We start from the raw sequence: 8,832 nt of genomic DNA, 5'->3' as shown, positions 1-8,832 counted from the left end.
AATCACAATTGCCTCACGCAGGCAATCCACTACTAAAAACAATGTGCTTCTCTTAAAATAATAAAGAAGTTCCTGGAGACCTGAGGACACCTTATTGAATCAGAGTGCACCGAATGTAGGGACATTCAATATCCTGCTTTATAAGGCATCACACTTGTTACTCACAGCCGTATGTGTCTTCTGTAATGAGGGAAGCAGGATGCAAAATAACATCTTATGCAAACGCTATGTGCCAGATAATACATGCAAATTTCTCCTAATAAATCAGTCAAGTATGTTCATTTTATACATAATCCAAGGCTCCCAAATATGCAAAATTTTGGTCATGCCACCATAAGAAACAAAAAATCAGATTCCAACTAGATCTGTTTGATACTTTAGGTATTTTTATTTTATTCTGATATTTTAAGTCAAGAATATCAAAACCTCTGAGTAGTGACATGTTGATTCCTTGTTTTTTGTTTCTTTGTCTGTCAATTTTGGTTTAGAAAAATTGGGAACTAACATTTAACCAATATCTTCTTAGGTCAGGTAGTATAATAAGGAATTGGCCCTCCATTTTATTGCTTTTTCCCAACAAAGTCACACATCTCACAATCTCTTTTAGAGTTGAGGGAATAGAAAGTTACTTAAAATTGATGATGTTCTAGTATCATAAAAACTGGTCAATGGGTAAATAACTGATGTAATAAATTAGTTTCAGAGTCAAGGCTCAAAGTCTAACTCTCTCAATTAGAAAGTGTTAACAAGAAACTGATGGGCCTAAAATAGGCAGAACTTGGTATTCACAACCCAGCAAGTTCTACACTAATTGACCCAAGGGGAACAGAGTAGAACACAGAGGGTAAAACTTAGTTTTTCTTAGAAAAATAACTAACCTTCTGTTCTCCTTTTTTTTTGAAATAGAAGAAACCTATTTATAAGTCCAGATAGGACAAATCAAATCCAATTTTCAGGTGTAAGAAATCAGAATCAGGTGAATTAGAGAGGTAGAGTTAGGTAGCATACTGAAAGACACAACTAAGGAAAGATGGCCATAGTTGGATATACCCAAGTCATGGAGCAGAATATGTAGGAAAATTTTGAAATCACCTAGAACCTAGGCCTAGTCTCATTTAAATAGGGTAGATATAGTATATTATTCAAATTGGGACACTTCCAGCAGTCAAAGAAGGCCCTAATAATGATTAGACTAGGAGAAAAGGCATAAATTAGGATGGTTCCAGCAAAGTGAGTATGTGTTGATGCTGCGTATGTAACGCCCGGCCACCCCTCAGAGGGCACCAGTACATATTCTAATGCCAATTAATGCCTCTCCACATTTTTCTAGTTTCTCAGGTTTTTATTTTCCAAAGACCAACATTTCTACATGTTCTAAATTATTTTCTATCAAAAGGAAAGTGGGCTTTCTTGCCAAGTAACTAGGATGAGAAAGGATGTACCCTCCACTATTGGAAGAAAATGAGAAATTTCAGAAATAGAATATTTTATCTCATGCGTAAATACAAGTTAGTTCCAAAGTCATGAAAGAAATCCATGCAGAGCTCCTATTATCCCAGGGATAGAGCCTCACTCCCCACAGGAAACTTCAGTAGAAAGGATGACAAACAGCCCCATGATTTCTGGCTGCTGTGTTTTTCCTCTCACAAATTAACAAATTATAATATTAACTCTTTACAGATCTGCTAAGGAAATATTCTGACAGGTGATTTTATGTGGATATCAAATGAAAACTGTATTGTTTTTTCTTCACTAAAAAGTAATATGAAAAAAAAAAAAAAAAAAAAAACAGTGACAGACCTGGAATGATCCATTCATCATCTGGCCTCCCAAATCTGAGCCTGTCTTTCAGGCGTCTCTTCAGTTATGCATTCTCTGTTCCATATTTGACAAACTATTGTCTGAAAAGTAAATAATCTCAAGGCAGCTGTAATTTTTCTGTTTTTATGAACACAATATATATAATCACTAAACAGAGCCTTTAACAATGCAAAATGACTACAGTGAGTCATGTTTTCAGACATGAAAAGGAACTCTGATGCTGTGGACATCTGCTGTAGCATTATTATCAGAAAATCTAGAGGTCTTTAAGAGTTCTGAAGTATTGAATGTGGTTATCTCCGTCACTACTTTGAAATACTTCAGGAAGCAGGGGAACACTATAATACATTGAGAACAGTGTCGCCTTCTAAGAGATAAAGGAAGTAAATTCTAGGGAGGGGAAGGAATGGCCTCAATGTCACGCTGCTAGTGAGGTTCAGAGTTAGTAGAGTCTGGGTGGAGCTGAGTCCTTGGTTCATTGCCTTTTAACCCCCAGCTTTAGTGTGGTGTGACTGACAAATGAAAGATACATTTAAGGTACACGGCGTGTTGCTTTCATACATGTATTCATTGTGAAATATGTATATTTAAAGTGTACCACATGGTGTTTTAATATATATATATTCATTGTAAAAAGATTACCACAATCAAGCTAACTAACACATCCATCACTTCACCTACTACCATATTTGTGTGTGTGTGTGTGTGTGTGGCGAGAACACTTGAGATCTACTCTCAGCAAATTTCAATTTCCAGTATATATTATTATTAACTACAATCACTATGCTGTATATTCAGTCTCCAGATTTCACGCACCTTATAACTGCAATTTTGTACCCCTTGACCAATATTTCCCTTCTCCCCATAACCCCCAGCCCCTGGCAACCACCATTCTACTTTCTGTTACTGTGAGTTTCACATTATTTTTTAGATTTCACATATAAGTGAGATCTTGCAGCATTTGCCTTTCTATGTTTAGGTATTTCCACTTATACCATCCTCCAGGTGCATCTGTGCTACTGCGTTTGAATCAACATCTTTGCCCTCATGACCATCTTTGTCACTTTGATACCTGCCAGTACACCTAATTTTAGTATCACTGTTTTTCTTTCATATATGCCATCCTATAATCTCTATTTGAGTCTCGTATGGTAATACTGACCTTCTCTTGGCCTCCTTACCCTTTGGCCTTAGATTTTCTATGTGTATTACCTTGGTCTCTCCTTATCCTCTATTTATGAATGCATTTATATAGCTTAACCTTTGATAATATGCATATTAAATAGAACAGGCTTAAGAAAATGTCTCTGATCTTTTCTATTTGTCTTTCTCTGTACATTTCCCTAAATCTATAAACTTGGAATAAAAACAATTAGGTACAATGAAAATTTTAAAAAGAAACAAATAGTAAGAAAGGAGTGATTTTTTTTTTTTTAAGGCTGATTATAACACTAAATGTCATCAGGTCCACATTTTAAAGAAAACAAAACTGAGAATCTTATAGAAGATGCTTTAGAAATACTCCCTAGACTTTGGCAACTGTCTTCTAGCTGGTTTCTTGGCCAGCAGCCACTTTCTCTTCCATTTCATTTCCGTCCAACTGCTGAATTGATCTTTCTAAAATGCAAAATGCATCATTTCATTTACCACTCTAAATGCCTTCTGTGACTTCCTATTGCTTAGAGAAGAGAAAATAAATTCATTAACTTTGAGGTCCTTTCATAATCTACCCTACCATCACCTTTCTACTTTGTAGCCTTGTCTCTGGCCCCTGACCAAGGCACATGATCACACTGTGCTTCATAAAAAAAAAAAAAAAAAAAAAAAAAAAAAAAAAAAAAAAAAAAAAAAATCTCCAAACACACCCAAATTCCTTTATTCCTCAGTGAGTCAGAACATAAAATTCTTTCTGTCTCAGATCTATCTCCCACTTTTTGAATAGGAATTTTTTTCACCCTATGAGATCATAAGTTTTAGAATTTCTATAGTCTCTGCTTATGTATTCATCTTTTCTCTATCCATATACTCATTCGAAAGCTATTACTGTGTGTTCTAGGTCCCTGGCACACTTTGAGATGTCAGGAAGAATATGCTGAGAAACACAGAAAAAATATTTCTTTCCTAATGGCACTTACATTCTAGAAAATAGAAAACATGGAAAATAAATAAGTGATATGTTTTAAAATAGTAATCCATGCAATGAAAAATAAAAGCAAGATAATAGTCTAAAAATACCAGGAAAGAGACAGGGGTGCCATAAACTTGGTTGTTAGGGAGATGCCTTTTGGGAAATTTTCTTTGAGGGAAGAGTTGAATGAGTACAGAAAGCTGAAGAGACTGAGACAGAGACTCCAAACATATAAAATAGCAATAAAAGACCTAAGTGGAACCAAATATGTTCTGTTTGAAAGACAAACAAACAACAGAGGAAGGATGGTTTGCAAATAAAAACTGATAAAAGATTAATGCACATCTTGCTCCCCAGTGAGGGCAAAAACAAATACTTATGCATACTCCTCCATTGGTTTTTATAACTATTTATATCATATTATGAAACCACTTTTCATATTTATTTTTCTTTGTATGCTCAAATGTCAAAGCTCCTACTAAATGGTGAGACACTTTCACAAAAATAGAGTTCATACATTTTGTCTTATTTCCCTGTGCCTAGAATGGCCTGAGAAAGCATATACAATGTATTCATTCCTTTGTTCACTTCTTCATTCCATAATCCTTTACTGGGAGTTCAATACATAGAAGGTAGTATGTGTAGACACTAAGGATAAACTGGTGAGCAAAGGTTGTTGCAGGCCCTGTCTTCGTTATAAATTTAGAATCTTGCAGTGATGCTGGTGGAGAAGGTCTGGGGAGGCCCCATAGCTGGCTTCAATCCATCCCATCCTCTTATCAGGTTCTTGATTCTGCCACAGGAAAAAAAAATTCAAGGGCAGAGGCACAGTAGAAAGTGAGAACAGGTTTAATGCTACAAATAAGAGATGCAGATTTCATAGAGAGAGGATAGCCTAGCTCCGGAAACCAAGCAGAGCCCAGTTCCAGAAGCCCAGCAGGGCCTGCACCAAGTTTAATAAAAAAGTTAAGAAATACATACTTAAGGTTTAGTGCAGAGTGCAGGCTGGCTCAAGAGAGAAGAGCAGCTACCTGTTAAAAGTGAGCTCAAAACAAAAGTAGAGCATACATACCTATCCCGACTAAGTGAGGGTTGGCCCCAGGAAAGTGAGCAGCAACCCCACCTTCTGCTAAAATTCAGCTTTCATAGTTTCGCTATCTGATACATATTCATAAGATCTGATGAATATTCTACAAAGGGGGTGGTTCCCTGTTATATAACATAGTCCTTGGGCATGCTCAGTTGGCCTCCTTTTAAGGCATGTTTATTGGTCAAATTCTATTACATGTATTGAACATATCCAAGAATATTCTGGGCTCTTTAGCACCTCTAGCGGAAAGTCATTCAAAGGATAAATTACCCTTTACTAAGCATGCCCAGCTGTGAGGGTTATATAACCATTCTCTATTGAGCATGCCCAGCCAATGGATTAGTGTAAGCCAGCCCCTTGTGGTCTCAGTTTCATCATGAAATTGAAAATTGGTCCAACAAGCAATAGTAAATCTCTATGGGAGGGCCTAGAGGAGGGGCCTGAGAATTTGGGGAGTGGCTTGAAACCCAGAGGCAAGTCCTGAAACCTGAAATCATGGAAACTGAGCATCTCCTGTATCAGTACGAGATTTACCAAATAATTACCAAAATTTACCAAATAATATGATTAATTCATATTAAAATTATAATAAGTCATGGAAAGGAGAGATATTTACGTTGTAATCAAGGATTGGGGATGATGTCCTCAAAGAGGCAGATTTTAGGCTACAATCTGAAGAATGAACAGGAAGATCTTATTACATGAAAATTTTGGTTGAAAGAAGAGTTTAAGTAAAGACACTACAGGTGGATGACAAGATTCAAGGCAAAGAGCTCTGCAGACCACATATAGGATTTTGACTTTTACCCTGAGAACAATGGGAAGTCAATTGTTTCATCTTAAGTAACGACCAAGTATTATCATCTCAGCTCAGCAAACATTTTGAGCCCCCACCTTATGGCTAATCAGTCTTGTCCCTATTTTACTGCTGTAAAATATTTAAAGATAACAAACGAGAGTGACTTCTCTAACAATAACATGACATAAAAGACTTTTCTGCTTATTTTTTCAAGATCACTTGCTACTGTTTTCATCTATATACTTGTGCTCATGTCATCCATGTAGTGTTTATTGCCCTAAAAATGTAATGCTATCACATTTCTTTGTGCCTTTGAACCTCTGTGTATTTCTACTTCCACACATGAATGAATCCTTGAAGAAAAGAACAATACCCCAATGTACAACAAGAGATCAGGTGTCTCTTGAAGGGTCATGTGTACAGTATTTATGCTATAAGGTTATCGATGACGATCTGTTATATGTCTTGCCTAATCAGAAATTGTTACTAGTTTAGATGTGGGATATGAGGCTTTATGATACATTTTCAAGGTTTTTCTTCCTTTTTTTTTAATTTTGGTAAAATTGGCCTACAGAAGAAATGAATGATTCCGCCAATCAGATGAAAAGTTATGATCTTTCTACTGTCCTTAGGAACAGAAATCAAGATTCAGAAGACTGACTATCTCTGTCCCAAATCAGCCCACATCTTGATTTAGTTTATGGAGGCAGACAGAAACCCTCTGAGAAATAATTTAAGTATCATCCAAGAAAAAAGAAACGACAGGATGAAAATGAATCAGAAATAATGTCACCATACTGGGTACAATGTTCTGGTTTTATTATGACAATAGTCAGATCTTCTGCATAAGGTGTGGATGCTTTATTGGACCCGACTGACCACTAAACCTGACAAAACGAGAGAAATGCCCACAGAAGAAATACGAGCAAGAAAAGAAGAAAGAAAAATCACAGAATATATGCCTCTTCTTTCTTCCTCTCTCTCAGCACAAATTTTTTATTTGTTAGAAGCTGTAAACATTTGAGGAATATAATCCCGAATGTCATTGCTTTATTTATTCATTGCAAATGGGTTTCTCAACTTCTGTGCTATCGATGTTTTGGACTGGATAATTTGTTGTGGGAGGTGTCCTGTGCTTTGTGGCATATTTAGCAGCATCTTTAAGCCCAACCAACTAGATGCCACTAGCACCTTACCTCCATATATTGCCAAATGTCTCCTGGAGGCAACAGTGAGAACCACTATATTGTAAAATTAATTAAGGGTCTAATGTTAGCAAACAAATGTACTAGATAATTCACCTTTCCGTATTCCCTATTCCTTTGCCTGTATATCTATATGTAAATTACATGAAATTTTGTGTATGTATATCTCACAGACGTGATTCTTAAGTTATCTCACTTAATCCTTACAAATATTCTTACAGCAGATATTATTCCCTGCATTCAACTCATGCTGAAACTAAGGTTCAGAGAAATTAATGAACATCCTTAAAATTCATAAGCAATAAAGAGTAGTAAATTCATAAACAATAAGAGGTAGAGCCAGGATAAGAACCCAAATACTCTCATATAAACTACTGACGAACTTTGAACATTGTGATTAATTATAATCTAATGTGAAATCTAAGTTTTACAAACAAAGCTTTGAAAATCACTATCTTATTACCTTCATTCCATTGCAAATCTATACACAACAAAAATCTCTCATGAACATAAGGAACTTAGTATATTTTTGAAGACTTTTCATGTCCCATTTCCCTTTTGCTTCACATAACAACCCCATGAGGGCAACACAGCAGTAACTACTATGGTCAATTTATAGGTGTAGTAACTGAGGGTCAGGGAAGTTAAATGACTTGCACAAAAACTTACAGTCTGTATGTGACAAAACATGGATTCATCTAGTATATACATGCATGTACATACACACACATAAATATCTGTCAGAGTGTGGTGACAATGTGGCACATTGCTAACACATTAATTTTGAATAACTGATCTCACTTTAGAGCATCCTAAGATCTCAGGCGAGGAGAAATTAATCTTTTTTTTTTTTTCATTTTTACTTAGTAAGCATTGGATCTATATTTGCTCACACAATTTTTCCTTGGAATTAGATTCATTATTTCTTGATCATGTGAAATGAAATGTTACTATCTTCAATGTAAATCATATTGAATGGCCTTAAATGTATACAAACACAAATCTAGAATCAAAAATTTCATGGAGGTTATGAGGAGTTTGAAGAACAGGTAGGGGAAAGGTCTTGGGATCAAGGATGAATATAATTTACTCAGGATACAGCAGAGTCTGGTAAAACCAGGTTACTGTTGGAAGTAGATGGGAAATATAGTCAGACTCTTGAGTGGGATAGATGAATGGAACTTCCAGGACTTGGCTCTAGAACAAATCTATTTGGCAATGTAAACCAACGGAGGAGAATTCACAACCCAAAGAGGTTAGAAGTTAACCACTGGAGAGATATACAAAAAAACGATTAAAAGGGGAAATGTCCAGGGAGGCCAACCAGAAGACTACTGAAACAGTACAAGCATGTAATAATTAATGAAAGATGAGACTAGAATAATTTAAAATTTTACTTTGTTTTGTTTGATTTGTCAATCATTATTCAGTACTTTATCTTGGAGTTTGATGGGTATAACCCCTTTATGCTTTAGAGAATACTCTTCTATAAATGACAATTAGGTCAACGTGGTTGATAGTGTTAAAATCTTGTAGATCTCTACTGATTTTCTATTTGTCATATGAATTATTGAGAGGGGTGTGACACTCTCTGACTGTATTGTGAATTTGTCTCTTTCTCTTTGCAGTTTTACTAGTTTTTGATTCATGTATTTCAAAGTTCTTTTATTAGGTAGGTAAACATTTAGGGTTGTTATGTTCTCCTATAGAATTGGCTTCTCTATAATAATAAAATTATCTTTGTCAGTGATAGCATATTTGCTCTGAAATCTACTGCTAAATATTACTA

This window comes from Galeopterus variegatus, unplaced genomic scaffold, assembly GCF_000696425.1.
Source record: "Galeopterus variegatus unplaced genomic scaffold, G_variegatus-3.0.2 Scaffold439, whole genome shotgun sequence".
Classification (NCBI taxonomy): Eukaryota; Metazoa; Chordata; class Mammalia; order Dermoptera; family Cynocephalidae; genus Galeopterus; species Galeopterus variegatus.
This window is presented reverse-complemented; position numbering follows the sequence as displayed.